Below are 17,644 nucleotides of genomic sequence, written 5' to 3' on the forward strand. Positions count from 1 at the left end.
ATTTAATTGACTGTTCATTTTCTGAACTTGAAAATCTCCTAGGTGGGGGTGTTCTACGAGTCGTAATTACCCCTTGTCAAAGGAGATTTAAAGTCTATTTGGGAAATTGTCACTACCCAACCCCTTAGGCCGTGAAGGGTGCCCAAACTGGACACCCGCATATACCCTTGCTACCTATAAGTAAGCTTGTCCCCTGTTTGAGTTATAATGTATCAACAGGCATGATAACATATAAACCAATGAGGCCATCAAAAAATATAGGAACAACCATACACATATACATATACAACCCACAAACATGTCCACTAACCTCTAAGAGTAAGAATAGTAATATAAGGTGGGATAGGTCCCCCGCCGTATCTGTGAACATATAAATATATACATCGAGGGTTAGTACCAAAATCTAGGCTCCAGCACAATAGAGCTCTTCTGAACTGCTGAGCAGGACTCCTACGCTGGCAGATCCCCAAAGTGTGTATCTATACCTGCAGGTATGAAACATAGCCCCCCCGAAGAGAAGGGGGTCAGTACGATATATGTACTGAGTATAAAAAGCATAACTGGAAGCATATCTGAAATAAAGAGAGCCAGGGGGATAAATACATTATGTAAGAAAACACTGTACCTGTACCTTGTGAATCATAAAAACATGCAAGGTCATATTATACAATACAGCCGACCCTTTTAGGGACTCGGTCAATCATAACTGTAGGACCATCATAGGGCCCAGTTCCATCACCACCTTATTACATCACATCACATCATCATACATATATATATACATATATACCCGGCACTCTAGTGAGGGACTCGGCGAATTATCGAGGAATGTTCGACACAATCCTTATATAGTAACATATGCCGATACTTGGCCTATTATGGGAATCAGTACCATGAACATCTCATCATAACATCATAACTTATGTCAAGGACATATCAAGAGACAAGAAAGGTAGCTTTACATACTTATGCCAAAAACATGCCAAGAGAAAGAAGGTAGCTTCATATACCTCTTATGGATTACCCTTAACCACGTTCGCCTCGTCATATTTTGAACCTATTTAACATGAAATCCCTACTAAGGTTAATACCCTTTCACTTTCCAATTTCCAAATCTACAACCAAGTATCCATAGGAATCATTTCCTTATCCATTTCTCTCGACTAGTTTATTACTAGTTTTGAAGTTATCGGAAATTATACAATATCTCCCCTGTAACTTTCCCTATCCCAATTCTAATATTAGAAGCCATATTAATAACAATAACCAGAAGCTATATACAATCAAATCAGTCCAATACGATGATATAACAATTCTACACAACTCGCCCAAAACTACGATACCAAAATAAGATTATTAATCTCTGTTTCATAAAACCTTTAACATGATAAAATGGAGGGTCGTGTGGATGAAACCAGCAGTACCCAAAACCCTTTTATAACACTTTCCATCCTTGTAACACGCAATCAAATACCTCTAACCCGCAGCACCACAATCACAACACACTACTCGACTTCGATTTAACTATAGTGACTTCAATTTAATTTGTTTCTAACGTCAAACATCCATATACAATTTTTACACTCCCAGCCTCATTTAAGGCATGTAATATACCTTATAACAACATCATAAACTTCAATTTGAAAGGAAAAACCTTACCTTTCCCAGAAAGAGTCAAAACTCGCCTCCGAAAGTTCTCCTAGCGCGGCTGAAACTTCGTGGCTGTTTGCTATCCTTTTAGTGATGCTAAAAACCATAAATTTACATTACTAAAACCTTCATACCCTCTTGGTATACCCTAGATAATTAATTTATGGAATGAAATCGGTGAACTTACCTTTTATTTTCTCTCAAAATCCGTAGCTCTCTTCTCTCTAGCTTAAGGTTTCTCTTCTCTTTTTTTTTCTAGAAATTTCCTTGGATAAGAATGACTTCTTTTGGATAAAGATGACCATAAATCATATATATAGGCCACCTTCAGGGGTTACATGTGTCATCCCCTAAGTGGTGACATATGTTAAGTTTTTATAGGGACAACGCACCATACCTCCAACCATGGGCTGCCATATGGCAGGTGGGCCCCACCCCCATGCTTCAGTTGCTGCTACATGGCACTTCCAGTTGCTGCCACGTGGCACTTTATCTTTCTACCATATGTCACCTTCTTTTCCTCCTTATGGGTTCATAATCTCATTTTACTTTATGAACCTATGTAATCCTTGCTACGTAAGCTTGGTATGAACTCGAGTAGCTTAAAAATGTAAGATTTTCAAGTTGGTAGATTACATAAGTAGGTCGAGTCCTATGACTCATTACTTGGCCTCCAACTTCTTCCGGATTCTTATACCCCTATTTCTAATCTTCTCTATTATGGGGCATCACATTCTCCTTTTCCTAGAGTTGTTTGGTGGCATTGTAGATTATCCGGCTCACATAGTGACTCCCAAGAAACTTAAGAACCTTTCAAGAAACTTAAGAGCCTTTCAAGAAACTTAAGAAGCTTAAGAAACTTCTAAGGTACAAAAGTACGGGGTATAACATCCTTTCCCCCTTTAGAAAATTCGTCCTCGAATGTGAACCAAAAACCTTTCTCAAAATCGTACACAGGCTATAGGGAAAATTCCTTTCTATTGCAATAACACATACTTTCATCAGCTTAAGAGTTTCAAAAGTTGGAATTACCTGTAGACATAAGGAATGAGTACGGATACTTGTGTTTCATTTCCTCTTCAGCTTCCTAGGTCACTTTTTGCGATTCTCATTTCGCCATAACACCTTGACAGAAGCTACGTCCTTAGTCCGCAATCTTCTAATCTGCCGATCCAGGATGGCGATAGGTTGCTTTTCATAGAATAACTCCTCTGTGACCTGGATATCATCTATGGGATATACCCGGAATGGATCACTAATTCACTTGCAAAGCATTGATACATGAAAGACTGGATGTACTACTTTTAGATCTACCGGTAGTTCTAGCTCATAGGCAACATTGCTTATTTGGCAAAGGATCTAGTATAGATCTCGAGCTCAGCTTCCCCTTCTTGCCTAACCTCATTACTCCTTTCATGGGCGACACCTTCAAAAATATCCAATCGCCCACTTGAAATTCCAAAGGTCGATGTCGATTGTCTGCATATGACTTCTGTCGACTCTGGGCAGCTAATAATCTCTCCTGAATAAGCTTTACCTCCTCCCCTACTTGTTATAACATGTCTGAGCCTATTAGTCTTATTTTTCCAATATTAGACTAAGCAATGTCGACCTATACTTTTTGCCATACAAAATCTTATACGGGGCCGTCTAGAGACTGGAATGGTAGTTAATATTGTAAGTAATCTTGGCAGGTAGTAGGCAATTGCCCGAGCTACCTTTGGAGTCAACTGTATAGGCCCACAACATATCTTCTAGCATTTAGCTAGTAAACTTAGTTTGTCCATCGGTCTGAGGGTACAATGGTGTACGAAGACCTATTTGTGTTCCCAATCTCTTTGTGGGCTGATCTTCAGTAGTTAGCTGTAACTCGAGCTCCGTCATCTGAGGCAATAGCTATGGGAACTTTATAAAGTCTCACCATTCTCTTGATCTATAATTTTACACAATCTCGACTAAATAGGTAGTCCTTGATTAAAGGAACACGGGATGATATTGTTAATCTATGGATGGCATTCCATATAAAATCATCCATCCATGGAGTGCAAAATGAGTCTTATAACTAAGGTCGTGTTATGGAATCTTCGACCTCGTGTATTACTTCTTTCCTTTTTTAGATGATGTCAACTGGTACCCTTACCTTTTGGGTTTTATTTTTTGCCCATCAGAGTTGGCTACCAAGTGGTGCTGAAGTTCCCTCACATAATGACCTTCATAGCCATTCTGTGTTTTGCCTATCACTACTGGTATAGTGTTGTAGAACTTTGGCACACCAGTGCGCCATTTGTTAGTAACCAGCTACTCCTGCTCATTTTGCTTAAGCCCTTTTTACAACTCCCTTAACCCTACTTATAAAACTCTAGGTACATAATCTCGTATCGTTGCTTCATCGTTAGTTCAGATTCTTCCATGGTCTTTTTCCTCAGATTTGGCTCAGATTTTTCTATCACACGTTACATTGCAATTCTTACAACAATGTGCGAAGGCATTCAACTTAGCCCAAGATTTACCTTAGTGTTGTCTCGCTAATCTTCAGGTTCCGCCTTGCCCACTCCTCTTTTATCTTACAACCATGACCATGTCTTTTTTGTTCATTTGATTTAACTTCTCTTTGCATTTCTCTGTAACTTATCCAAAATATCATAACCCCTTTTTTCTCATGTATTCCTCCGCTTGGTCTTATGCTATATATATATTCATAGGTTGCACAACTATTTTTATACTACTGGTATAAGGTAGACACAGTTTTTTCGTTTCCTGGTCCATCTTGCTTTATATATCACCTTCACACTAGAACTTGCTCGTGCTAATGCTATTCTGTCCTACCCCTTTTTTTTCCTTCCTTCAGGTACTCTTTGGTCTCCTCATTCCCTACCGTAGGAGAGTTTATTTTCTTTCTCCTTGCTACTTGTATGTCACATCTCAACGGACAACAACTCTGTTGCCATATCTTAATCTTTACTCAACCATGGCCTTACTACCCTTTATATAGTCCTTAGATCGCTCAGTCTTACTCTCTTATTCTCTCTGCTAATGGTTCTTCACGATCTAAGGACCCTTTATAAGCTTTTATCCTTGTCAGGTACCTGAGGTTAACATCCAATTCTTCTCAGTCTCATGTCAATTTCACTCTAATAATGGTCTTATCTTCTTGCCTTTTCGTACTACACCTTCAGTTCGTAGCTATCTATTCCCTTTTTCGTCCGATACTCGTACTTATTGATCACGTCTATCTTGAGTTCTTCCTGCAGTAGTCCTTCTATTCTTTTAGTCCATGGATATTTTTGTGCCCGAGGAATTTCATGTTACCCCCATATCCCTTGGGAAAATCATTCCTTGGTATCACCGACCCTTCTGAATCCTTCTCGTATGTTATCCAATATATGAAGCACGTGATTCTGGACAGCCCATAAGTTCATGTCTTCCGTCAACAAGTTATTTTAGTCGCTTAATAACCAATAAAAGGTTACCATAAAGCATCCTCTAACCACTACCAGAAGGAAATTAAGATCCAATAAGCACCACAATACTGTTTAGTGCCTAACTCGTACGGTTTCCTTCTAGGTTCATTCTTGAGTCGTGAATAACTTATCTAGTTTACCACTAATGGTTGAGGGTTATGTACTTTCCCACCAAAGTGGAACCTAATTGCTGGACACCTTTCCCTCCAACAGGAGTTTTTCTCCAACCTAAAACTTCCTAAGTAAACATGGGCCCCCCTTACCAACAACACAAAGGGTACCCCAATAACTTTAGTTCATCATAATAGAGGTACTCGGTATCAACTTCTAAGCCATATGATAACCTTATAGTTCATTCCCCTTTGTTTTATAGAAAATTTCGGCAGAGTTTCCTCTATATTCCTTACTATCCCAAACCTACACTGAGGAAATACCAACAATTCCATACAAGTCCGACGTATATATATCCATATCATATCATATCATATCATAGCCACAATGACTCACAGGGCCAATATATACATATGTTTATAGCATCTCATATCCCATCCGCACAGGGCTTCCTCCATTAGGCCGAAACAAAAATGACAACTTGCCCCATATAGCCGACAAAAACTATACTTATCACTCCCCTATACCTGTGACCGATCAGTCCCCAGTTTGATCCGGTGACCTAGGAGGTGAAGTATGCTCCCCATCTCTATCGGGTCGCCATTTGCTTGTCTGTCCCTCGTCATCTTCCTCGCTTGAATCTAGAAGACCTAGATACCCAGGTAATTCTTGGTTCACCAACGACCAAGAAAGAGGGCTCGAATAGGCCATGACACTCACCATAGGAGCCGGCCTGACATAGTGCTTGGTCATAAAAACCACTGGCGTGGCTTCCGAAACCACTTTCCTGGTCATCAGATGCTTTGGGGAATTTGTTGTCGGGACCTTGGAGGGATCGTCCTCAATAGCATACTCGGGATCTTCCGAAGGATCGGTCTCAATAGAGTAACTGGGACTCCACCTTCTTGATCCTGGAGACTGGGGTCCCATGTGTACTCTGGGGCCTTTTCTGCACCCCCTCTACTGTCTAGAGATGGTCTCTTCATTTTCCACCACAGCCTGTACCCACCTGTAAGAAAGGAGGTCAAAAACAAGCTTCCTTTATAGGTATGTCCGCACAAATAGTAGTATGCTAGGGAGGGATTATCCTGATAGATAGCTCTATCGCACGATCTACGACAAGAAAGAAAGGTAACACCCTAAATGTCCTTTAGCCTCCTGTTTATAGATGTGGTGCACAACACACCGATAAGTAAGACTCTACTAGACACGGTCTGTGGACCTTCCAAGGAAGGATCGCTCTGATACCACTTCTATCACGACCCATCCCCATAGGCCATGACAGGTGCTCGAACTGGACACTCGCATATACCCTTGCTACCTATAAGTAAACTTGTCCCCTGTTTGAGTTATAATGTATCAACAGGCATGATAACATATAAGCTGACGAGGACATCATAAAATATAGGAACAACCATACATACATACATATATAACCCACATATATGTCCACTGACCTCTAAGAGTATGAACAGTAACATAAGGCGGGACAAGGCCCCCACCGTATACGTGAATATATAAATATATACATCGAGGGTTAGTACCAAAATCTAGGCTCTAGCATAATGGAGCGCTTTTAAACTGCTGAACAGGACTCCTACACTGGTGGATCCCCAAACTGTGTATATGTACCCGCGGGCATAAAACGCAGCCACTCCGAAGAGAGGGGGGGTCAGTATGACATATGTACTGAGTATACAAAGCATAACTGGAAGTATATCTAAAATAAAGAGAGCTAGGGGGATAAATATGTTATGTAAGAAAACACTGTACCTGTACCTTGTGAATCATAAAAACATGCATGCTCATATTATACAATATAAACGGCCCTTTCAGGGACTCAGTGAATCATAACTGTAGGTCCATCATAGGGCTCAGCGCCATCACCACCTTATCACATCATATCACATCACATCATTATAAATATATATATACATACGTACCCGACATTCTAGTGAGGGACTCAGTGAATTGTTTATGTCATTACATTATCATGTCTTCATATAGCATACCCATCCCTTTAGTGATAGACTTAGTGGATAATGCAGTAAACTATGCACGATTACGTACCAAGGCTGAGACTCGGTGATAGAAGGGTTATAGTATACACAAGTAGAGTAGTGAGTAACCATATGCAGTTTAAAACACTGTCAAAGACTCAATAAAGTCATAGAATGAATTGTCATTTGAAAATCAGGATGGTAGTCATATCAATCATCTCTCAAGTATCACTATTGATCATATCAAAAGAGCCTTAGAAATCATAGGCATGAATCAAGACAATACAAAATAACTTATAAAATTCAAGGACATTAACTATCGGAGAATCTCTAAGAACAGGAATCATGAATCACCCTTGAGACTTATGAATGGAATTACCCCCAAAGCTCATATTAATCCTTACTTAATTCTAAGTAATTCCAAAAGAAAGAAGGGAAAACTTTACATACTCTTTACTTTCCCTCATGTGGTCGTCATATACATATGTGCCGTGGAATGTACGGACCGATCCTTAGATAGTAACATATGTCGAGGAACGTTCGGCCCAATCCTTATATAGTAACATATACCGAGGAACGTTCGACTCAATCCTTATATAGTAACATATGCCGATACTTGGCCCATCAAGGGACTAAGTACCATGAACATCTCATCATAACATCATAACTTATGTCAAGGACATATCAAGAGACAAGAAGGGTAGCTTTACATACTTATGCCAAAAACATGCCTAGAGAAAGAAGGTAGCTTCACATACCTCTTATGGATTACCCTTAACCACGTTCGCCTTGTCGTCTTTTGAACCTATTTAACATGAAATACATACTAAGGTTAATACCCTTTCACTTTCCAATTTCCAACGTTACAACCAAGTATCCGTAGGAATCATTTCCTTATACATTTCCCTCGATTAGTTTATTACTAGTTCCAAAGTTACCGGAAATCGGGCAACATCTCCCCTGTAACTTGACCTATACCAATTATAATCTTAGAAGCCATATTACCAACAAAAACCATCAGCTATATACAATCAAATCAGTCCAATACGATGAAATAACAACTCTACACAACTCGCCCAAAACCACAATACCAAAATAAGGTTGTTAATATCTGTTTCGTAAAACCTTTAACATGAAGAAACAGAGGGTCCTATGTCTGCAACCAGCAGTACCCACACCCCTTTTAGAATACTTTACATCCCTACAACATGCAATCAAACACCTCCAACATCCAGCACCACAATCACAGCACACTACTCGACTTTGATTTAACTATAGCGACTTCAATTTAGTTTGTTTCTAACGTCAAGCATCCTTATATAATTTTTACACTTCCAGCCTTATTTAAGACATGTAATATACCTCATAAAAATATCATAAACTCCAATTTGAAAGGGAAAATCTTACCTTGCCTAAAATTCATCAAAACTCACCTTGGAAGTTCTCCTAGCGCGGGTGAAACTTTGTGGCTATTTTCTATCCTTTTAGTTCTGATAAAAACCATAAATTTACATTAATACCACCTTCATACCCTCGTGGTGTACCCTAGGTAATTAATTCACAGAACAAAATTGGAGAACTTACCTTTTTTTTCTCCCAAAATCTATAGCTCTCTTCTCTCTAGCTTAAGGTTTCTCTTCTCTTTTTTTTCTAGAAATTTCCTTGGATAAGAATGAATTCTTATGGATAAAGATGACCATAAATTATATATATATATAGGACACCTTAGGGGGTGACATATGTCATCCCCTAAGTGGTGACACGTGTAAAGTCCTCATAGGGCCAACGCACCCCACCTCCAACCATGGGCTGCCACATGGTAGGTGGAGCCCACCCTCATGCTTCAGTTGTGGACACATGGCACTTCCAACTGCTGCCACGTGGCACTCTCTCTTACTCCCATGTGTCACCTTCTTTTCCTCCTCTTGGGTTCGTAATCTTATCTTAATTTATGAACCTATGTAATCCTTGCTACGTAAGCTTGGTATGAACTCGAGTAGCTTAAGAATGTAAGATTTTCAAGTTGGTAGCTTATGTAAGTAGGTCGAGTCCTACGACTCATTACTTGGCCTCCAACTTCTTTCGGATTTTTATACCCCTATTTCCAATCTTCTCTATTATGGAGCATCATATTCTCCTTTACTTAGAGTTGTTTGGTAGCATTATAGATTATACGGCTCACATAGTGACTCCCAAGAAGCTTAAGAACCTTTCAAGAAACTTAAGAGCCTTTCAAGAAACTTAAGAACCTTCCAAGGTACAAAATTACGGGGTATAATAGAAACTTCCTAGGAAGACCAGTATGGGCCTACTTACAACTCATATACTATTATATGTCTTGTTCGTATGGCTCAACAATAGTATAAGCCAATTGCTATAGTGTATCGGTTATTTTGTGAGGTTTTTGGTTTGTTAAAATGATAACTGGGAGCACTGGGTTTTGTTGAAATTATGCGTACAATTCATTATCAAGAAGCAAGCACGAAATTATTCCTTTGAAATATATTTATGATCGCTGAATCTTGCATGGTTCAAACAAGGGTTTTCTACGATTCGTAGATACTTCTACGGGTCATAGTTACCCCTTGTAAACAACACCTCTAGATAAGTGGTTAAGTTTTCACATTCACTAAGGGAAATGAGTCTAAGTATGGGTCGTAAAGCAATCTACGTCTCATGCATTGAACTCGTCTAAAATAAACTGACAAATTCCAATAGGATAACACTGAGCCTACGATTGATCCTTACGGTCTGTATAAACCCCTATGAGTCGTAAGGACCTTTCGTAGTCAAAATTCAAAGACTACAACCTGCAGGTCTAAGTCTACAACTGAACCTTACGATCCATACAAAATCCTATGGGTCATAAGGCTCTCTCGTAGACAAACTTCAAAGACTCAACACTTGTAGGTCTATGTCTACGGGTTAGGTATACGGGCCGTTTACTCTTCTACGACCCGTATATTCACCCTCGTAGGACCACAATACTATGGCTATCTAGTATTTTGATTTTACTTCTTTACTTGTTTTCTTATTATGTTTGTGTCCTCACTCTCCCTCTATAGGTACAATGTCTCCAAAACAACCACCGAAGCAGGGTAATGGGAAGAAAATGTCGTCAAAGAAGGAAGCCATGGAAAACTTTAGACAACGCCTTAAAGATGTGACCACAGATGCTGAACTTAGTACTTTCGAGGAGGAGTCCTCTCATGACTCTATGGCACCATTGGTGAGGAGATCCAAATCACATCATTCCAACCAAGTCATCCCTCCACCAGCACCATATAGATACTTTCCCCCCACACCCACACATCTACAACATCAATACCCTCCCATTCTCAAGTGGGAAATTCAGTAGAGGTAAAGAAGAGTGATGAAGATTTCATACCACCATCCTCTTTAAGATTCAAATCCCCCACGGGGAAGGCAATTCCCGAGTGACCCTCTATACCAATCTACGTAGGAAGTCAACCGAAGTGGTGGTGCATGCCCAAGCTTTTAAATTTCTATAGAATAGGGCAAGAAAGAAATGATCATCAAAATTTGAGGAGACCCATTATTGAGGATCTGTGTATGATCACCACCGAGCTGGAAGAAGTTACTAAGATTCGTGACTTATTCCATTGTCACCGACTAGATTGGATGGCTGAGCACCTTGGGAGTTACAACAACAACATAGTCTGAGAGTTCTACGCATCATACGCAGCCATAATCAAGAAGTTGGCTCTTTCCAAAGCAAAGAAACTAGAGCCACCAGTTCTCTTGACCACATTGGTTCGGGAGATCCAATTAGTCTATCCAAGAAGACTGTTTGACGTATCATCTATGGCCCAAACTCTCCACCGACAGTGTAATATCCCTCATTTTTTTTATATATATACCCTAAAAATGCTTTGGAAATAGGCTGCTCATGTAATGTATTATCCTTAATCTTTTTGGAAAATTTGAGTTTGGATTATTGATCAGGGGGGTAAAACTTGCGGGAAAATAGTCTGGGTGAATTTTTAGGACCCGTAGAATGGAAGAAAGATTTTTAAACAAACCACAAAATAGTGTGGTCCGCGATAGGAGCGCATCGTGGACCTGGGAAGCTGTACAAGACAGAGTAGTCCATGACAGGACCGCGTCGCAGATCTGGGGATAGTCTTCTGGCCGAGTTGATCGCGATAGGTCCGAGTTGTGGACCTGAAAAGGTGTATTGGCCAAATTTAGTTTTTTAGGGTATTTTAGACTTTTCCCAAATTATTAGTTAATGAACATAGACTTTTTTAGGACCTAATTCAACTCTATAAATTAACCTAAACCTCTAATTCTATTCATTTTTCTACAATTCATCTTTCAAATATTTCTCTCTCTACAAAAAGGCGCTCAAGGGTTTCCATTAAAGATTTCAAGCAAATTCACTCAATTTCTCCATCAAAACTCTTAAGTTCTTCCAAATTAATTGGTGTTCTCACTCAAGGTATGTGGGTATTGATTCATGGATCCTTTCATCCATGAAGCCCAATCAATTTCTCAAGGTTCATGATGAAAATTATTATATTGAATTGAAGAGTTTTCCATGAATTCTCCTATTTTGATCTCTAGGTTCATGATGAAAATTATGAGTATTTTCAATTATACTTCCTAATGATATTATCTATATGAATTATGTATGGGCTGATATAAAGTTTATGATCATGCATGTTTTCAAATCAATTACATGATTTCCAAGTCAATTAAACATGCATTATAGTCATGCCCTAATTTCAAGATTTAGGTTATGGTCATGAATTTTCAAAGTATGAATTATGACTATGTGTTTCCATGATGATCATGAATTCTAAGTATGTTTCAAGATATGAATTTCATACAAGTTATGAAGTTAGGTGACTTAAGATCCTATGTGGTGACCTAAGGCCTATTGATATAAATTATGCAAAAATGATTGTAATGATGAAAGAACAATTCTCACATTACAAGTATATTATGAAAATGAGCTACTCTATGATTTCAAGCCTATGAACATGACTATGATATACATCATTATGATTTTTATGCTATGTATGTATTCCATGGGATTTTACTTAGCACCGAATGTGGACTTGAGGTGGAGACTCAAAATACGGGGTCCTTATATGAAGTCTCTTATCTCATAACTACATGCCACCATAGGAACAAAGGGATTAGAGGCGAATACCCAAATCTCTACGAGGTGAGTACCCAAAATATCAAGGCTTTGAGGTAAGTATCTGAGTCTAAGAACTAGAGGTAAGTACCCAGTTCACACAACCTCTTAGTGGATCCACTTAGGCATGTAGGAGTCTACCTTGGCAAGTAGTCGCCCCCTTTCCTCCGATGTAGGGGCAAGATTGGGATTCCATGTTATAGCTCGCATGGTCTTATTGTCGGTTATGGTTCCAATCCCACATATGTATGATTTCTTAAGTATGTTATGATTTTGAACTTATGCTTTTAAATGCTTTGGTCAATATAATTTTCTCATGACTTTACGCATTCTAACTATCATGTGATTTACTTGACCTTTGCATTTCATGATTTACGTTGTATGTCATGCCTTTATACTTAGTACATTCTAATGTACTAATGCATATTTTCTGCCTACATTGTCTCATAATATAGGGGTTGAGGTTGAAGATCCTAATCGTCCACATAACTAGTAGGCATCCTCTATGTGGTGGTGTTGTGGTAAGTCCTCATTGATCGGGGACTAGTTTCAAGTTGGTTACTATTTTCTTTTTAAAAGGCTTTTGCTTATTTTGTATATTGAGGGTTAGCTAGGGACATATCTTAGCCCCCGCCCATACTCATGTTTAGAGGCATCTAGTTGGACATATGTTTGAGTCTATGTTGTCATAAGACATTCTTTGATTTCTATTCAAGGTTTTAGACTCTCTTATGATGTTTCCGCTTTTATATTTTACCTTATGTATGCTTATGATATGTACAAGAGGCTTGGTTGGATTCCTTTGGGGTTTCGATTGCCGTTTTATGACTAGGCCCTAGGTTGGGTCGTGACTGGTAGCCCCGATAGTGGGGTTTGATTAGAAAATAAGGGTAGTTCGTGATAAAAATGCCATGCAGGATCCGGTGCAATGTGGTGAGCTACTTAGATGGGTAGCGGGTTATATAACAGAGCATGGCATCATAGCAGATTGGGTGTCATACCCAACCCCTATCAAGAAGGCATCACTGCACTTTATGGATAAATTTTGGTAGACCATTGTTAGATACCGAATCCGTCCGACCACTACGGGCAACTATTTGGCGTTGGATTGGGCTGTGCTCGTAGCGTGCTTAATGGATGTTTATGAGGTAGATGTGGTGAGTATCATTATTTTAGAGATTCGTGATAGGGCAATTCGACGAAATAGCACAATCCCTTTCCCGTGTCTTTTCTTTTAACTATGCAGGTATGCTACAGTTCTAATGATTTTCGGGGTTGATCCACTGATTAGAATGAATAGAACTACAGACCCCGAGCTCATTAAAGATGATACTAACCTAGTCGGACAGCAGCGTGCTCCCTTTCCAAAGGTGCAGCTACTAAAGTCTGTGCATGTTTCGCTGCCTGTGCAAGATGATGCAGCAGCAGCTCCGGACCAGCAGCCGCTTTTCATAGAACCAGCTGAGGATGCCCCAGCTATTTTGGCAGCTCCTTCTACTAGCTTTCGGCAACCACAACACACAGGCTTGGTTGCTATTTCAGCCGAAGCTCTACACACTGTGATATAGTGGAAAGCACAGACTGAGGCCCAATTAGGCCAATTAATTTAGTAGCTCAAGCCATGGGTCCATAAAGCCATCACTGAATCAGAGGAGCGTGTGCCAGCAAAGTTTGAAGCTACTTTGGCTAATAGAGAGCGATAGATTCAGGCATGTATTAATGCCTTTGAGATAAGGGTGAAGCAAGGTTGCAAGCCTCATCTAGTGCTGACATTACTGCCATTCGGACTGATATAGAAGCATTTCGTACAGACATCACATCCCTGGCTACACCATCCCCTATGCCATTTGCTTTACCTGTTGTTAAGCCACCATAGTTGTTTGATTTTTTTACGGATGATGAGTCCGAGGTGGTCCAAGACAAAAGACCCATACTAAGTATGCCACTACGAATAGGGATGAGGAAAGGAAGAGAAAAAAGAGGAAGCACCAGGAGGTTGAGAAGGCCACTCAGGCATCTATAGTGACTAAGGAGAAACGACGAGAGGAGGAGAGGAAACATACTCTTGAAGCTTCGAGCTCCCATATTGACACTCATGATGATGAACAGACTACCATGGCACCATATGCTGCTGTAATGGGATCCACATAGATGGACCCGGATGCCATCATATAAACTTTAGCACTTAGATGCCATAGGTTCTTTTCCTTTTTCCCCTTATTATTTTTACTATTTGTTTTAGTGCATTGAGGATAAGTCAAGGCTTTTTAAGTAGGGGTGGGGTGGTTATAAATAAATTCACGAGTATCTAGGCAAAGTCTGAGTACCCTAGACACTCAACTAAATCTTTGGGATTTTCTTGCTTGTGTTCTTTTTTCCCATAGGACCTTTTTAATTTAGGTTAAACCGGTATGTTTAGGATGTAGATGGAAAATAAGAGTAGGGATCTATGGAATGAAGTCTAGATTTTAAAATGAAAACAAATAAACTCCCTCTGAAATTTTCTTGAATTGCTGTGATTGTTGCTTTGATAGATTGACTATGTAAGATCTTTGTGTGACATGATATAAACCAATATTATAACACATGACTTAGACTAAAACATGAACCAAAGATTGATGATTGACAATGAAACTTATTGCCAAGTGTGTGTGAGGCATTTATGTATTTAGACTGTTTGTGCCAATCTAGAACTCGCCCCATTGGTCGTACTATGATGATTGAACTGTTGGCTAGGAAAGGATCATAGGCCATTTTTGACTTAGTCCACTTATCCTTAAAAGAACCAATCAAACATTGTTTTACCCTTTGAACCAAAGATATATAAGCTTTTAAAAGACCTTTTAAATCAAATAAACACGTGTTTCAAATACTCCTAATCTAAATGACAATTCCTTATTTTGGATTCAGTCCACCCAATAATAAATGTGCACCTTAACTCAGGCTAAAAGCCTAAGTTGAGGGTGGCTACTATGAGAGGAAAGCGAGAAAAGAGGGGGTGTGAGAAAAGAAAAATAAAATAGAGAAAAGGTTTGGAAAAATGATATGTGAAAAGAAAGAAAAAGGTGTTTGTCTAAAATGAATAAATAGTTTAGAAAGAGTTAGCAAAGAGAAGCACAAAACATATGAAAAAAGCACAAACAAAAGCCACACCTAAGGCGAAAGCAACAAGCGAAGACAAATAGTGAAATGAAGTGTGGGTTTGAAAAGGTGGACTCAAAGTTGATGTAGTGTATGAGGAGGGCCGAAATTCACTAAAATATAAATGCACCACACCTACCCCCGAGCCTACGTTACAAGCCGCTAAAGTCCTAGTGATCCTAGCTCAATGGTTCAAAAGTCTAAGTATTAAAAATAAGGGGAAGCCTATGGTATTATGCATGAAAGTCTGAATTTCATCTATGAGCGTGAGTGTTTTCCCACATCCCTGAAGTTTAAAGAATAAATGCAATTCATGACTGAAAAATGGACTTCTTTTTAGTGAGGGCACAAGTGGCATTGTCTAAATAGTCATGAAAATGGTGAATGTTGCTTTTGGCATGTTAATTGTTTATTGGTGTGGAAATGTCTAACATTTATCCACATAAGTTAGTCTTATTTAAAATAATGGTTGCAATCATTAATGGAAATTAGAAAGGGTCGGGAGTTAATAGTCGATGATTTTTGTACATTCCTAAATCTTGTTATGCATAGAGTCATTATAGTATAGTAGTGTCGCTTGAGGAAAAATAACTATTCTAAGTTGAAGGTGTTGATATACCATGTATTTATGGTACTTTTAATGCTTTAAAACTTAAGAATGTGCATGTATTTTAAGTATATGTTAGCATGTTTGATATTGGTTGTGCATATTTTGCAGGAAACTAAGTCGGAGAAATGATTGAGGGATCATAGTACTGAAGGAAGGTAATTTTAGAGGTCTACGAGCTCAGACTACGACTCATCATTTGACATATGGGTCATAGGTTTTAGTCATCAAAGCAGCAGTGATGGAATGAGGGAAAAGTGAAGAAAACAAGCAGGTTATATGGCTCGTCAACATTTAAATAAGGCGTAGCAGTCAGTCATGGCCAGAAGTTGCAAGTGGTGTAAGGATAGTATCTACGACCCCTATTGACGAGTCATTCTCAAGGTAACGAGCCGTAGAGAGTGTCCGTGTAGAAAAAGAATCCATCAGTGCAAGGTGAAAGAGTACGAACTAGGTCTGTGGCTCGTTTGAAAGCTTACGACCCGTAGAAACGAGCTGTAGATCCGATCCGAATTTTAGTCTCCTATGGTTTCCAAATCCATATTTATTTAGGAAAGTTAGTCTATAAATATACTTCTTAGGTTCAGATTTTTGTATAAGTATGTTTTTGGGTCTGAGAATATAGCTTAAACTACTTTTGAGCTTTTATTCTTGAATTCGGGTTTTTGTTATCGATATTTTATGATTGGATTTAATTGAAGATTTTTGAGCTTTCACACTTCTCATTGTAAGTTTATAATTTCTTTTAACTTGAATGCTATTAAGTGTGAACATATAGTTATGAGTAGCTAATTCCACAATTAGGGTTGTGGGAACCATAAAGAATTAACGATGTAGAGTTTAATAAAAAGTAATTCTTGAATAGTGTGCATGCATGTAATATTTTTCTCTTCGGTTTGATTGGTTTTTAATGGTGGCCAATGTTAGAACTCGCCTTATCCTTACTTGTCGGATCAAGGAGGTAATAGATGGGAAAAAAGATTAAACAACGAGATTTGGGGCTAATCATCCGTATCTAATTAGCTTGAACAGATCAAAGGATAGCTAAATCTAGGATCATTGGTAAGAGTTAGTAAAGTATACACTCATAGACGGATCAAGTTGCATAGTGAAATTTACCTATTTGCTGGAACAAGGACTTAGGTGAAATTAACTTACCGATTCTACATGTAACATACTAGGAAAGAATTACTAATAAAAAAGTCTACTTTGTTAAGGATTCGTGGGAAACAAATAAAAATTCTAGTTTCACTTCTTATTGATTTAAACCACATTAAACCATACTTTCGTTCGTTGACGTTTGTTATTTGATTTATTGATTAGTTTATAACCCCCCGTTTATTTTTTCTTTTTACAAAAATAACTTGATTGCTAAAGAAAATAATAAACAATTAATCTAACGTCTAAACCATATTCCTCGTGGGATCGATCCTAACCTTCATTAGGTTCTATATTTGATTAAAGATTGCTTTATGCTACTGTAAGGAGGTTTAATTTGAGCGTGTCA

The sequence above is a fragment of the Solanum dulcamara genome, chromosome 7 (genome assembly GCF_947179165.1).
Source record: "Solanum dulcamara chromosome 7, daSolDulc1.2, whole genome shotgun sequence".
NCBI lineage: Eukaryota > Viridiplantae > Streptophyta > Magnoliopsida > Solanales > Solanaceae > Solanum > Solanum dulcamara.